This window comes from Haliotis asinina, chromosome 15 (genome assembly GCF_037392515.1).
Source record: "Haliotis asinina isolate JCU_RB_2024 chromosome 15, JCU_Hal_asi_v2, whole genome shotgun sequence".
Lineage (NCBI taxonomy): Eukaryota > Metazoa > Mollusca > Gastropoda > Lepetellida > Haliotidae > Haliotis > Haliotis asinina.
In genome coordinates this window covers 1,948,738-1,964,318 of record NC_090294.1, presented here as the reverse complement: position 1 = coordinate 1,964,318, position 15,581 = coordinate 1,948,738, and the positions used below count along the sequence as shown (strand labels likewise).

The window sequence follows — 15,581 nt, the reverse complement described above, 5'->3', positions numbered from 1 at the left end:
AAAGATCAGTTTACATCTTTATTTGAAATACACACGAGACTTGCAACATTAGCAGGTTTTGTTGGGGTTATCAGTTGTCCAACATAGGCATGGCACTCTAGAATTCTACACCAAAGTGTAGGCTTAACCATGTGAGAAATTTGCAGTTAAGTTATGAACAGAAATGTAGATTGCTTGGGAGCTCTGTTCAAAGCGTTCCCTGGAGCTGAATGAAATGAAATAGTTTGCAATGTTATATCTCCCAGTCATGTGACAGGCTATCAAGAAAGGAAAGACCTCTCCCAATCTTAATTCAACACCTCTACCTCTCTCTGCATATACCGGGGACAAAGCCGCAACTATTTGTACCGAATCACCCCACGACCCAATTCAGCATGTGTCATGGCCTATTCAAGCCATGACCGGCATGGAAAGTAATTAACGACTTAAACCTGCCATGTTAAAGATTGAAATGGGGCTGGAATCCCTTAAAGGGGTTTCTGTGGGTTGGTCACAAAATCTTTGTATATATCAGCTGCTCAGGCGAAACTCCCCTTGCTTCTATTCTTGGACAGCTTGGCAAGCTGAATAAATCATGCTGTAATAAGTAGTATTCAGACCACAAAATCCCTCAGCACAAAATGAACAGGGCGATAGGGATATCTGTTTACATGAGACTACCATAAAGCAGCTACTTAGTAGCCGCCATAATGGGAAAGTTATGTGGGGTCAGTCGGTGCAGCTATGGCCCACAACAATAGTGTCCAGCTTGAGGAATTTCTGACTTGACTTGATGAGCCACAGTAATATTTTCTACAAAGGGACATGATGTTCTCAACACATTTTCCTTATTCCATTGTATGTTTTTTTGGTCGGACTACAATACAAGAAAAGAAAAGGGGTCCATGTATAAATACATCCAAAATGACTATACTGTGAGTGGTGAAAGGATTAAATGAGCAAGAATATTTGTAAATGAATCATAACAAAAACTTTAATTTTCCACTAACAGGTTTATTTCTTCTCACAGAAAGCTCAATCAAAAATGAAATTATTCAATTGTTGTTTTAATGTTAAACATGAGAACTACTGAAAAATTGTTTAAAACATTTGAACCTGCTGAGATGTATTTAAAAAATGCATATGACAAGCGAAGATAGATGTGAACAGTCTCCATGGCTATACTGGTTGTTGAACCAGGTGATGTATGGATGAAGTATGTTCCTGCTTAAACTGATTTATTGTCCTTGTTACTGACAGCACTCTGAGTTTATTCAAGGCGCCAGTTTTCTACAGGGGGGAAATATTATGCTGTCCCAATTTAACAGCAAATAGAATGTCCCTGAATGTCCTCACTCACCCCTTACATAAATAGATGAGAGTTTTCCAGATCAGACATTTCAATTATGCCCTGGCATTGGAACCAATTTTCATTAATTGAACAAATATTAAAGTTAACATGTTAAAACAAAATATCTTGGATATATTTCAAAATGGCTGAAATTGTTGATTTAGCACTGTTTTTCCAAGCAGCCTGCTTTTAAGAGTGTGTTGATTAAGTTCACATTACATACACATCAAAACAAGTGGCCAGACCTGACATACTTTCACAACATAGGCAGTAAATCAAGTTGATTGCTAGCATGATGTCACAACAAACTAAGTGTGACTCACACCACAGTGTTTTGGTGTCTGTTTGACCCAGTCACATACCAGGCTGTGTGGGACATTTCACCAATGTATTGACATTCAGCCTACTTCATATATAACCAGCATCTTTCATATATTTACTTGTCCTCGTCACAAACAAAACATGAACACTCAACTTCATTTTTATTGATGCCTGAATATGTCAAGGTCTTGGTCATGTCAACAAAAAATATCAATTCTTAAAAATTAAATTGCTTTGTTTTTGTTTGTTTTTTTATTATCTAATAAATCAGCAATCCTGAACATTTGATTAATAAATGTAACAACACTAATAAAAAAAATCCAATATGATTTAGCATTTCATAATTTGACAAAATAGCATATTTATACAATTTGAAACATTCATAAATTCTTAAAAAATGTATTTATTCAAAATCAAAGAAAAACAGGTCACTGCAAATGAGCTATTGTTGTTAGCTGTCTTCTCGAATCACACAAAAATCGATAGAACCAACATCATGTTTACAAATGACAAATTTTCCCAGACATCCCACGACCTAAATTCACAGTGCCTGTGGGCGAAAAAATGAAAAAAACCTGCCAATAATGGCCGTGATGACTAAGGCCCAATGACGTTTCTCCTTGACTAAATGTGTTAGATATTACTGTTTGTTAGCGTGTTGCACTCAATGACTTCTCCAACTTCTCGCTGTGCAGTTGAGACCAAGTGAGGGATAACTGTCGATTCAGCAAGTCAATTTGTGAGTTGGTTGATCACAGCCGCTTTGCAGCCACATTTCTCATTCATACAAGGCCTCTAAATATGGCTTGCTTCCGTGCCGCGAATTACTCTTATAAGAACTGTACAAAAAATGCCCCCATTTGATGAATTCAAGTGTAAATAAATTATATCATTTCGTTTTGCGAATCTGATCAGTGCCAGATGCTGATTATTATATCCATAATTCATCATTACTGGGATCCAATCAACATAGATCATATTCTCGTTGATATTTTCTGTTGATATCTAACAACAAACCAAGCTTTCATCATTAAAGCTGGGGTTGTTGGTATCTTACGATTCACTCTCGGATTACAAACATTTCCTTACACTGACCAGAAACCATTTGCCATCAATGTTTACTTGTATACAGAAAACTACATCCTTTCATTTAACTGTAAACTTATGTACAAAGAGTCTGAAGGATATCAGTTTCAGGTGGTTCAAACTGAACAACTATTTCATGACAATATTCACACACAACAAACTTGAGCTTTGACCATGTAACATGAAATAATCCTCCAGCCCTTGCAAGAACCACGGACACGTAAATATGACATCCAGACATATTTCCCCTTTTGGCAGGTACGTGAATTATGAAAGTTAGGAAATCGATATCTGTGTACACAGGAAAGCAATGAGTTGGGGGAATAACGTAATCTATCATTTCATAGGAATGACATGTCCTCCCAAGGCATTCTGAACAGCCCACATCTTGTAGTGGTTGTTTGACTTGAGACAATAAAGCATCTAGTGAACACACTGATCTAAAATATCAGGAATTTATGATAGGTCAGGGAAATCTTTGACAAATATGAAGCATGAAAATATTTAAAACAGATCTCATATTTTTATCAATATTTAACCAGCATCAGTTTTTTCAAAATAAAATCATCCCATTTAACAAAGGAAATTAATCAGAGCTTTTCGCAAATTGGTCGTGAAAAATAATGCCAACTGCTTGAATTCTTATTAAGAGTAGCATCATGATTTGGGAACAAATTCATTTTATCCAACAGGAAGGTATATTTAATGCATGTCCTTGTGAGTGTTGGTTGAAATACAAACACATTACCACAGGTTCGACATTTCTATGCAGTATAATTCCATATTCAATCCCTATCTGGATTGGTGATTCTCCATACGGTTTCACTGAAACAAGTAAAGACTGCTCAGGTGTAGGAGAATGTTGATCATTCGTAACATCAACACTTGCCACAATAACCTCACATCCCTAATGACGGACACAACATGAGTACATAATCTAACAAATCGGGACTCAAACAGACAGTCATCTCATGGCAATTTTCCGAAAAAGTTCTACATGATATACAAACTGAAATCTGTCCAAGACAAAGTTGAAGAGTCACATGGCTTCATATCAATCTTCAAAGACAACGACATCAAAGACTACAAATGGATGGATGCAATGTTCGCTATGCGGAGAGAATACGCTCTAAGGTAAACATTCACACGAACATTCAAGTGATGCCCCAGCTTAGGACTTGAAAGAACAAATGTGGATTGCCAAAGACGTCTCTCCTGTACATAAACATTACACGAAATTCAGCTGACATTTACCCAGGGACAGGTGACCCGTCTCTCAAACTTGGTCCCATCTAGCAATCAGGGCTTTGTGAAGACTCTTTCTGCTCTAAGAAGTACGACTTGGCAAGATTTTTATCTTGTTCATGGAACATCAAAATGTGCCAGGTTTTTGTGGGAAGCCAGGTATAACCCACCATCCTCATTACAGAAACATTGCCAAGAATTAAGAAAGAATAAAATGGATTCAGCAGATTTGCTGTATGCAAGACAATGAGCAACAAATGTTCGCTTTCAAAACATCTGTAACTTACTTGAACCATTTACAATTGTGGTTTCACCTTAGTGAGTTTGTTCAAAACAGCCGCTGTTCACCAAGCACCAGATGGGTACCTGGTAGGATTAGTCATGTAACCACTAGCATTCTAGCACTTCACAGGCAGCTTGGGTTATCCGGGGTAATAATAATGAGATTGCATGGGATATGCACATGATAAATGGACTATTATCATTGTTTAAGTGTCAAGTATTTTTGTCACAAAGACTTAGAATAAATTTCTATCAAATATCCTTGAAGGGTTGCTTCCCCTCTATGTGGGTCCAGATCTGCTGACACAAGTCTAGACATGAAAATTGGCCTGATTTTGAATCTTAGTCAACAAAATGGTAAATATCCTCCACCACCCCCCAACCCCATCCAACTGAATCACGTTTGATCTGTTTTTTACATATGAATAATAAACAATAAATTGTTGGTACTTCAAAATCAAAAAGAAATTCTAATTACTCACAAGCTGTGCAACAAATCCTCCATAAAAAGTTCTTACCAGGTAAAACATTACAAAGTTTAATATACACATCACAATTGGTGTAACTGCCATGGAAACTGGAAGTTTCAGTTTCCATGACTACATCAATATCAAACTATACACTATACACATTACATACTCAAATTATTCTTTTGTCAGGTTAACACACATTGATTGATATATGTAGATCTGATATTTGAATACTCCTATCATTCATATCAACAAGGTAGATTTTGGAAATGTTTGAGCAATGTTCATTCATCAGTGTCAGGTACAACACATCTATCTGTATTTTTAGGAACGTCATCTTGCTCAATTTTCAAGTCATTTTTTTTTTCTACAGGAAGGAACAGTCAATTTGTGTCTTTATCTCAGCTATTAATTGCCTGAAAATATCACAAATTGAGCTGGAAGGTATTTCATGTGAACCAAAGTAGCCTGTTGGTAATGTCGTCTATTTTAATATAATGCCACAGGGCATAGAGTGTGGTTGGCAATTTGTCAGCGATCGCAATAGGTCAGTTACGATGGGGTCGGGTCAGGTGGGGTCAGATCCCATACACAATACCCTGCAACCTCTCTCCTGATGGGGTCAATATGTACCAAGTTGTAGCTTCAATACCTACCATACACATTAGAACTTTTGGCTAATTTATTCTTTCATAAACCTCACAAGAGAGCTCCTCAATTAAGAAGAAGCGCACTATATAATCTACCCAGTTGCATTTAAAAACCTGAAGGTAATTTTGTCTTAAGAGCAAAAATAGAAATGGAAAATTATTTTATTTGATCTCCTGAGATGCTAAGCTTATTCAGTCTTCAGAAAATCATTTATTTGGCTTAAATAAAGTACAGGAAATCAGTTTGCTCAAAATGCATGAAATCAGTCAGATGGCATAAATAAAGTACGGGACATTAGTTAACTGGTATAAATAAAAAACAAGAAATCAGTTACCTGATTTACATAACAGACAAGAAATCATTTAGCTGGCATAAACAAAGTACATGTGATCAGTTAGCTGGCATATAAGTACAGAAAATCAGTTACCTAACTTTACAAAAGTACAGGAAATCAGTTACCTAACTTTACAAAAAGTACAGGAAATCAGCTATCTGGCTCAAAAAAAGTACAGGACATTACTTGGCTGTCTTAAATTAAGTACAAGAAATGACTTACTTCATTGATATATAAGCCAGCCAACTTGAAGCATTTGATATTATGTCATAAACGTTTTATCAGAACTATACTACTTAGTTTTTCTTGAGGACTTTCATAAAAACTACAGAAAAAACATTAATTAATTCAAAAACTGACAACATGTGAGAGAATGTTTGTTTGTACAATTGGTACTACTACAACTTCAATAAATGACAAATGTTAGTATGAAGAAAGAAAGCTATTTCCATGTCTCGCCAAACTCCTGAGCCTGATTGGTATTGAGTCATATACAGGTAGTTTTGCCCACTCAGGTTAACAACAGACTGTGGTTTAGAAAGAAGATCCCAATATGAATATAGTTAGGTCCTCAACAGAATAATTACACCTTTAAGATATGACATCAAAAGCTTCATTGCATATCGTTCTAAGTAGGTCATATATAAATAATTGTTCAGTCTGTGTTGGGGAGAGTTAATAGTTTTCCCTTTCTGGTTCAGGGTAACAAATCCCTTTCATTTTCTAACAACTGTACAGTTCACTACCATCTTGTCACACAATCAAGAAGCCAGAGACCAGATTTGAACCAAGTCATTACCATGCCAACCACTGGTCTTCTGAAAAGCGTTGCTTTTGTCCCAAACTGGTAAATAAGGTGAAAAGGACTTCAGTAAATTGAAGTAAAGAATCCTCAGCTGATTATTACAAGCAGAATTTCCTCGACATAATTCCTCCATAGTTTTGCCTTTGTACTTCCACAACACAAGCATTCATATGTAAGCAGCAAGCAAGGATGTTGATCGGCAGTGTGGAAGCAATTGTTGTGGCATCATCCAAGCATATCGAGACCAAAATTTGCCATTAATGATTCTATAAGCGAAAGCCACCCAGCATGACTTCAAGCCAGAGGAAGGTTTTAACCTCTCCTTTACCATTGTGTCTTAGCTCTCTACCCGAAGACGTCCTAGTGAGCTCATCAATGCAACTTCTGTTGCCAACCAAGCCTTTGTCATATTGTCAATACCCTGGAAGGCCTCCTAATCATGTTTCTGAGGTTTCTATTTTATAAATCCTGCAAGGAGGTAGAGTTTTGAAGTCAAAACAGAAGCTGACATAGATTTCAAGTTGACCATACTGCCTTCAGTGTCAAAATGCCTAATTTCCAAATCGAAACTTCTTCAGTCCAAAACAGCTTATTGTCAAAACTGTCACTTCTGCATAAAACAGTCAGTCAACTGACAAGATATATTTCTAATCGGCTTAAGTCATTCACAAAACAGGTTGAAAGGTAGACATTTGGTTCACGCCAAGTACTGAGACATGGTCAGTTCTGGGTCAACATATTTTCAGAATGTTTTCTTATCGTGTCTACTACTGTGGTGATTTTTCCCTCATAACCCTAAAATAGAGATAAAAATAGTATTGCAACAATTTTCAAGTTAGGATGACTTATAAGTGGGCAATAAAATCTATGAGTGATTGACAGCTTCAAAGAATCAAGGTGAAAAACACCATGTTTCTCTGCCCCTTCTGCAGAAGCACAGTGAAGTCATTCATTTCCTGTACGAACAATGGAGACAATCCTCAACCCCAAAAACATGGCTAGATGGGTCCTGGAAAGAGATGGATTATTGAAACAATGGTGTATGCTTCATAGTCACAAATAACAATTTGAAGAATAGACGTCAATGCCCTGTTGTCGACAAACTGTTACAAAAGAATAATGATCTTTGTGTTATAAATAAAGAAACATTCCATATTCTTTATCAACATAAATGCTATTAATATCCAACAGTGTCTCATATTTCTAAAGATTGCAGTAATTTGTTCATTGAAAACTATGACCTTCAACTTTGGTGGAGAAGGTCAATCACTCTTCATCACAAAGGCAAGTTTAACTTCATAGTATGACAAATTCACATCATTAAAAAATACTTCATAGCACCAGCAAGTCATTTGCTAAGAGCTGACAAAAACATCCTTCTGCCTTTCAGCATCATTTCACCAAAAATAATAACTTTAAGTTCAGAATTCGAAGCGATGTTGAATTAAGAGATGAGCTTTCAGAATTTCACTTTCAACCCATTTAAAGTTCCTCCAACAACGACCTAAAATACAACTTCGGTTCCACATGTCACAAAGGAAATCACGTGATAATTGGACTAAAAACTCAACATCGAAGGGAGCTAAAGAAACAGTGCCTCTTTCTAGCAGTGTTAGCATTACTGCAAGTCCCTCTTTTGTTTAGGCAAACTGGCCGCCAAACCAAACATATGGGCCAACATAGATCCCTATATATCCTGGCAGAAAGTATTTATTCTGGATCTTGGTTTCCATCTCAGTGTTTTAGTCCCACATCTGGCAAAGCGAACTTTGGGGGAAACAGTTCTTGTGTCGCCATCTTTTTGTGACCCCCCCATTTTAGTGCAAAAGGGAAATTTTTCAGATCTAGTTTTTTCAACTGGCTGGCTGTGTTATCACAGGATCAGACCTTCGAGTCTGATTAGTTCGTTGTTGCTATGGCGGATGGAATTGCAGCTTGTACTTACAACAAACGGGCTTTCCCACAAGACAGATTATAATTCTGATGGACAAAATACCTCTAAAGTGCTCTAAATAATGTGATTCTAGATCAGTACATTTTTGCGATACTTTCTGTTCTGCATTGTTAAAATCGTTTTTACTTGCCATAACAGGGAGATATGTGTCATCACAGAATCACTAAATCTGACTTTGAGATGACTGCCCTTTCACAATGGCCATCTGCAACATTCAGCGAGTAGCTTAACCACAGTTCCATGGTCCTCTTGACTGACCAGTGTACAGATTGTTATTAATTTATCTGTTAAAATAGTTATGATACATCATTATTAAAGGATAGTGTTTGTACTTCCATCATCTTGTCATTGTCCAATTACTCAAGTAAAATATTAAAATACTCTTGGACCAAAGGCAGAAAATTATTGGAACTAAACATTTGCACATTGAGATTACACTCTCAATCAATAGTGATATTTACTTTTTCTGGTCATGGCAACACTGTTGCGAATGGTTTCACAAAACAAGAAATTATCTGTGGGACCAAGATTTGAGGTTTTGTGTCTGGCTTGACTCAAGAGGTAAATACACAAACATACTCATAACAGAGCCCGAGTAAAATTACTAATTAATTTATTCCTTCAATCATCTCACTCTAACCAAGCTTGAGAAACTGGTGCTTCACAAACACCTCCAGGTCCTGTGAAAGACATACTGTTATATACAGACACATGTCCTCAATGGCAGATTCTCTTGGCAAATATTTGATTGAAATTGATGTGAACCATCCTTACAATTCATCTCTTGTCATAGAATGCTGTATCTGAAACAAAATTTTTTTTCATAAAACTGGAAAATGTATTTTTTCCCCCCTAATTCTACTCCCCTCATAAAAGTATGACCAGATTTGCCTTCAAATTAACACAAGGTCTACAAAAAATATTTGCAGAAATAACTAAGCAACGCCACATAACAGCTGTCTTTAGAGCAAGCCATACTGTTTGCCTTCCAACTGCCTATGAAAAGAAGGGGGAAATGTGATTAAACACTGCATGTTGACACAAAGGAGATGGGAAAAAATCTTCCAGCTCTTAAACTTAGGAAAGGGTGTTGAATGGGGTCTGTGTTTTCTTTAAAACCAAGCTTACTTGTATAAAGCAACTTTGCCAGTAGAATAAGCCGTTTCTTGAGAGCTTGACCTTATAGGATGGTTGACCTTAAATACGAGAATATCTGTACGCTTGAAATGGTCATCAAAAGACCTATTTTCACTCCTAAGATTAGACTGTCCACTACCCTGTCCATCACTGTAGCAATCAAATTTCTTGGATGAAATCTTTTAAATTCATTAATTCAAACAGCAATGAAGGCATATATAACAAGCAATGACAGTGAAAAGTCACATTTTTTTCACAAAAGCCCAGACAAAATAAATTGATGAAACTGAACATTTTTACCCATCAAGATTAGGATGCTGAAAGACCTGTGCCAACATATCCTGCCATGAACTGAACAAGGCTATGGTATTATCTATCAGTCCGGTAATTATGACACACTGTTTTTATGTGAACTAAACTGTCCTGTGTCTCAATAAAGGACCACACACAATGAAAATTTACCAAGGCATACCGCCTTGTGTAATCACTGACATTGGTTCTGGGACGAACTTATCTTCTGATAGTAATTAAACAAGCAAAAGAAAGCTCCAAAGACTTTGGTGGTGGGGAGAAAGAGTGAAACACAAGTCATAAAGATAGTTAAAAAAACCTTGCCAATACTGCAAAAACACTTTAACAAGGCATTGACCTCAAGGCAGTTGATACTTAAGTCTCAGAAAAAGTTCACATTTTTATCTGTACAAGCTACAAAGTTATGTGAATTGATATGCTGACACACTCCATGAAATTTATCATTATCAACATTTTATTATCAAGAAAAATGATGACAAATACTACATGCAGACAACTACATAAATATGTAACAAAAGGCCTCTCCCTGTCAACCGGTGCCCTTCATGTAACCAGGAATACCGACCTATGATCTGTAATCCATCTGGAAACCTTATAAGGTCTTGGATGATATATCAATGTCGAAAGTCTGGACAAATTGACCAAGTTTGGCTCTGGTTGATTCACCCCAAGTTTAATTCGTCCACAACTCTGCACTTCAATAGCCTGATTTTTACAGCAGAAAAAGGAAAACTGCTTTGTTTGTTGGCACTGAAGAAGTAGCAGTAACATTAATAACTCCTCCTGACATGCCAGCGATTTACACTGGGGAGGGAGATATGTGAGATGGAGTTTTCCCTATGATCTGTGGCTAATCTCAGTCCATTTTGGGCAGGACAATGAACATTTAGTCTATTCACCAAGATAAAGACAGAATATGGTGACTGCAGAAGTGTGCTTTGGGTTAATTATGTTTCAGAAACTTCTGTAGTTGAGATAAAAATTTACCACACTGATAATAGAATTTATGATTTTGATTTTTTCCAAATCATTGTGAAATCATACTTAATGTTTAGTAAAACGTCCTGATGTATTTGTATAAGCTAGTTTGTTTTATAAAAAATAGTTATGCAAACAAAACAACCACTAAGGTTGTAGACAGCAATATTCTGGACGTGTCTGAGTGGGGATGTATTAAATTGTGGCACTGTAGATAGATCACATACAAATGCTTGGGTGGGGTGAGGTTTAAGGGTTGGGTGAAGCAGATGGTGGTGAGAGGTAGAAGGGTGGGGTGAGGTAGATGGTGGGGTGGGTAAGGTAAGACTGTGGGGAGATTGTGAAGCAAGGGAGATCAGTATATATAAGACGTCAGGTCACAGTAAAGAACCCTGTCGCACTCTGTGTCCTCATCTCCAAATATAGTGACACTGCTGTGGAGCTATCTGGGAATTTTAATACTTTCATACATCCTGGATTCTACAGCTTGAGATTGTGATTCTATATCAGCCAAGAATGACAAATCTAATGGCTGTCTGCTCATCCTCACAACCAGGGAATTCTAATCCATTTTGGACTCAGTACACACATTGATACCAATCAAATAATCACTTGTCTTCAAGATGAAAATAAATCCAGTGTAATTGCAATATGAAAGGATTTCATAAAAGAAGAATTTTTCAGTCTAATGGTGTACTCAAATAATAATCTTTTGATTGCGCCTGGAAGTTTTGTATTCACATGGACGGGCAATAATTTTTTTCCCCTCATATCTTAACATCATTAACACAACATGAAAAGCTAAGGATAAAATCTTGAACCCGTTCACAATATGGCTCCATATTGACTACAACAAGCCTCCATGTACACAACATGAACATCCACAGATAATATGAGTTGTAGAAATATTCAGGAACAGCCTTAGAAATTGTTTGGGGGTGAGTCAAACTTCTACAGGGCTTGAAGAAAGCTAAAAGTCCCATGTTTAGAACACGGGATACGCTTCATTTAGCTTGTAAAGTCCTCTACAGACTGAAGCTAAGAAACGTGAATGAATGCCCACACAGGACAGTTTCTAAACCCTGTTAATGGTCACCCTGCTGAACTCTTACATAAGCTTCTGTAAGGTAGCAATTATTCCACAGTGAAAGGTCCTACCCCACCACTGAAATTACTGGTTGTCAAATGGCCGACTTAATGCCTCTATGTAGAATTAATTGGACGTAAATAGATACTAGTTCTATCCAAACAAACACACAATTATTGTGCTATAAAGAAGCCAAGTTTTGTGAGGAAGAAAATATGTTTATAAGCAGTTGAGCTCAGGTAAGGACGATGTGATTTGGTAATAATGCCATGCTTTGCTATACAGATACCTCACTTCAAGATAAGGCTACAATTCCATAATCTTCTGCCCACCCCTTCAACATATCAACCATCCCCAAACACGTCAACTTCAACACAGTTTTCACAGATCTTCAACACATCAACCATCCCCTAAACACGTCAACTTCAACACAGTATTCACAGATCTTCAACACATATTCTGCTTCAATAAAATATATACTTCAAAATGCATTTGACTGTATTTGTATGTATTTGCTTTGAATCTCCCAACATAAAGTCTGTGTTTTCTGAAATAAGTAAACTAATATTAATATGACTATTCATATCATCATACTGGGCTATTAGATGATACATCAAATGACATTATGTTGAAGTTGTAATATCTAAAAAGGAAACAAGACCTGCCAATACAAACATTAACTGATATGGATCTTCAACATAAAGCATCTTACTTTAGGAATCTCAAGATCAGCACTGCTAGGATCCAGTGTATATGTTACTGTGAAATGGCTGTCAAAAAGTCCTGCATTTCGCACTGATGACAAATCATATTGTGACTATCACTTCTCAGCATGAAGGACAAACACATGCTGGTCCTGTCCCATGGCTAAAGATACACCTACGTCACTGTGTAGCAATATGCGATAAAGAAATATTACTATGTCATGCCTTTATCATATCAAGTTGATAGATTTGTCCGCATATTTAGTCGTTCATTTCCCTGCTATCTGAAATATGGCTACGACCAACATCACAGAGAGTTGCCCCGAACACAGATGTGATCTTCAGCCCAGACCTGACATCTGTTTATTTACATCCTGTTTCCAGCGACACTTTTGAAATTGAATAAAATGTTTTTTATTTTCCCTATTTACAAAACCATAAAATTTAATGCACTACATATCAAAACTAAGAAATGTATTTTTTATTAATGTATGAAAACAGAAAGTAACAAATTGTCCTAAAATTGTAATATTTCTTTTATCGGAGACAACAACGAATTTGAAACAAAAAACATATTGATGGCTAAACAAGCTCTTTAGCAAATCTGTACATACAAGATTTCACTTTCACTAAGTTTCAGTCAGAGTATTGTTTACTTTGTGTTAAGTTTAACAGGTGCTTGTCATTCTCTGGCAAGGAAAATATGAAAATAAAAAGAAATAAAAATTTGTCTAAATTTGAAAACAACATTTAAAGACAGTCATCATCATCACAAAAAAATTAGACATTTAATTTATGTCAAGTCATTTCCAAACCACTTGTGAAAACTAAAGAAAAACTAAAGAAAACTAAACAATATTGTCTTTTTTTAAGATGGTCACTGTTTCAAAACTATTCCTTTTCATGGGTCAGACATAAATTTAATTTAATATAACACAGAAACTTGTCCACAGGTTTCTGTCAATATTTGATAATTAGAATTGTGAGACTAGTTCATAAGATTAGTTCAAATTTTCACAAGAGCACACAAATTTTTATTCTAAGGTATGTTAAACTTACTCTTATCAGTATCACGGAATGGATTGGTCACTCTTGGAACATGATATTTACTCTCTGAGTCATGGTTTATGGAACATGAAGCAATGGTCACAGCCAGCTGACAAGTAGTTCTTTTCCAAATTTGTTGACAAACATTTCACATTCTGGAATCACAGAAATGTTGATATCTGGAGACTGGTTGACAGGTAACGAAAAATTTACTCAGCGTAAATAACATCAGGTTCAGTATACACTCCGTCCAAATATTTTCAGCAGGCGACCTTCAATCTTTTTACACTTGAACAACCAGTAGTTCACCCAAGAGTTTTTTTGAAGTACACGTTTCTTAAAGGTCAAGAAATACAGGTTCTGGTTTTTAAATTAAGCATGTTCATTTCAGCTTACCTTTTTCAGTGTAGATTAGAATAATGTTTCCATGCCAAAACTGAAACAGTTTTTGTTGTGGATAATATTTTGCCATGCTAAGCTAATATTTTCTCAGGATACATCACCTTAAGTTATATTACCTTCGTTGGACACCTTTTGTTATTCATCATGTAATAAAAAAATCAGTCCGGTGTCATGTGTCTCCATAAATCAATCGAGTCTGTGGTAGTAGAACTGCATTCATTCCGAGAAGGTCAAACTTGGACAATTTTCCTTACTCTTTTCAATACTTCAAATCATGTCAAAATATTTATGAATATATTACCAATATCATACACCTGAATTATTAAATAGTGAAAACATTGTTTACTACAAACTGTCAGTAATTTCACACATTTTACTTAAACATTCCACGTTTAAAATCCTAAGTTCATCATAAAAAACAGCACCTCTGTTTTCTCTTATTCAGTAACTGGTTCATTTTCCCCGGCCACACTTCTGTGATAAATTGTCACCATTTTTTTTTAAACAACTTTCCAACTATACACATAACACGAAACATCAAAGATGCTTGCCTAATTTTACATGGTATGTTTTATTTCCTTTTTAATGTATTTCCACTGTTTCTGAATAATATCAACCTCTGATGGATTCTGTCCCCCAGTATGTTACCAAACTAGCAGCATCACGAAACCATGTGTTTTCAGGTAAGGAATATACATATTGATGCTATTCTTCTCACATCAAACATTGCCATGGAGCTGTGAACTACTACGGGTAATTTGACATGAAGGTTTGTATTTGACAAAGACATACTGGCAAGTTCTAAATGTAAATAAATTTGGGGGACATGACCATGCTGTTGTCCATTTCTATACAAAACAGGTAATAGTGTATTGTATGGAATTAATGTTTTCAAACAAAATGTTTAAATATCAGTCTTCAATACTGAGTACCAACGCTTGTAAATTTAATGATAACACAGAAAATTAAAGTGATTCTAAAATGAATTCAGTTTGGTATATTTAGAAAACACAACACAATAAAAGATGTAAACTTTAAACTTTAATTAAATATTCTGACATCAATATGACCCTGTCTGTATCTGACAACCATATTTAATAAAACTATTGAATATAAAATTGAAAATGATCACTGTGATAGGTTGTGGGGCTTTTCTCGTTTCATGTAAGGAAAGTGTAACATTGTAGAAATAGTTCTAAAGCCATCCGAGATGACCACTCCTGCCAACATGAAGAAAACTATCCACTGTGAGGTAAACGATATAATCACCAGTGACTAAATGGTCGGTGGCATGACTAACTACTACCTCTCAACCGACTTGAAGTTATCTTCTATTTGAACATCAAACATGGTGCTGCAAAAGATCTCCATACTCTTTGTATGACATTAAGAAGTTTGTTTTTGCAAAAACACCAAAGTGTTGACAACTTGTATCC

General features: G+C 36.0%; 1 protein-coding gene across 9 annotated transcripts in view; it reads right to left on the bottom strand.

Moving 5' to 3' along the window:
- Window positions 1–15,581, bottom strand: part of LOC137264839 (thyroid hormone receptor beta-like) — a 295,265-nt gene that overhangs the window by 19,892 nt on the left and 259,792 nt on the right. The gene's annotated exons all lie outside the window — the stretch shown is intronic.